This window comes from Hippocampus comes, unplaced genomic scaffold (assembly GCF_001891065.2).
Source record: "Hippocampus comes isolate QL1 unplaced genomic scaffold, H_comes_QL1_v1.1 scaffold17, whole genome shotgun sequence".
NCBI lineage: Eukaryota > Metazoa > Chordata > Actinopteri > Syngnathiformes > Syngnathidae > Hippocampus > Hippocampus comes.
In genome coordinates, this window is record NW_017805002.1 from 788,619 (window position 1) to 789,653 (window position 1,035).

Genomic DNA, 1,035 nt, shown 5'->3' on the forward strand with positions numbered 1-1,035 from the left:
AAGCGTGGCTTGACGTGTGTCAAGCGTGACACAGACGGATGTAACGGAGAATCCGGTAGTTTTTCAAAATCAAACATCTTTCGTATTCCGAAATAAATAAAACGGAATTAAGGCAAGTTCTTTCTGTGCGGCCCGGTACCAAATGCCCGGCGGACCAGTACCGGTCCGCGGACCGGCGGTTGGGGACCCCTGATCTAAGATTTCCTTAGACAAATGTGCAATTTACTTTTATCATTCACATACAATCAAACCTCGGTTTTCGAACGTCTCGGTTCTCAACCAATTCGATTTTTGACCAAAAAATTTGAGTTTTTTATGCCTTGGATGACGAACAAATTTCGGTTCTCGAACAAACTGAGCGCACTTGAATGCACCATTTGACTCCTTTCGCCTTCCTTACACGAGGAAGTGACGCTTCCTCGTGTTGCTTTCCATTGTGAGCAGACATGTTCAATAAACATTTTTATTTTAAAAAGAGCATGGTTTTGGTTTTCAAACAATTCGGTTTTCGAACAGCCTTAGGGAACGGATTTTGGATGAAAACCGAGGTTTGACTTTATATGCATTGCAACTGATCCCACTGACTGTACAAAGGCACAAAACCTTAACAAGTAAATGGTCTTGAAAAATATAGTAATGCACTTTTAAGATTAAATGAGATTTATAAAGAAACGAATTTTTAAACCATTTACACGAGCATATAAAATCTAAATGTAATCCCTGCCTACACCTTACAAACTAAGGAGAGTGCTATAATATGTGTAAAGAACAAAGTATTCACATGTCCTTGATCACGTCTGTTGTGTTGGGTCTGTCTCAGTGACAGACTGAGGCTGCATGCTGTTGTTTTCTTCTCTGACCAAAACAATGTTGTATTTTCCTCTGATCAAAAAATATCCTAGCGGATATTCCATGAATTGCACTTTATTAAAAATATTCATTCCGTGTATTTTATGCATTTTTTTCACTTTTAAATTATCCTGCGGGCCTGATCAAACCTCCTTGCGGGCCGGTTCCGGCCCGCGGGCCGTATGT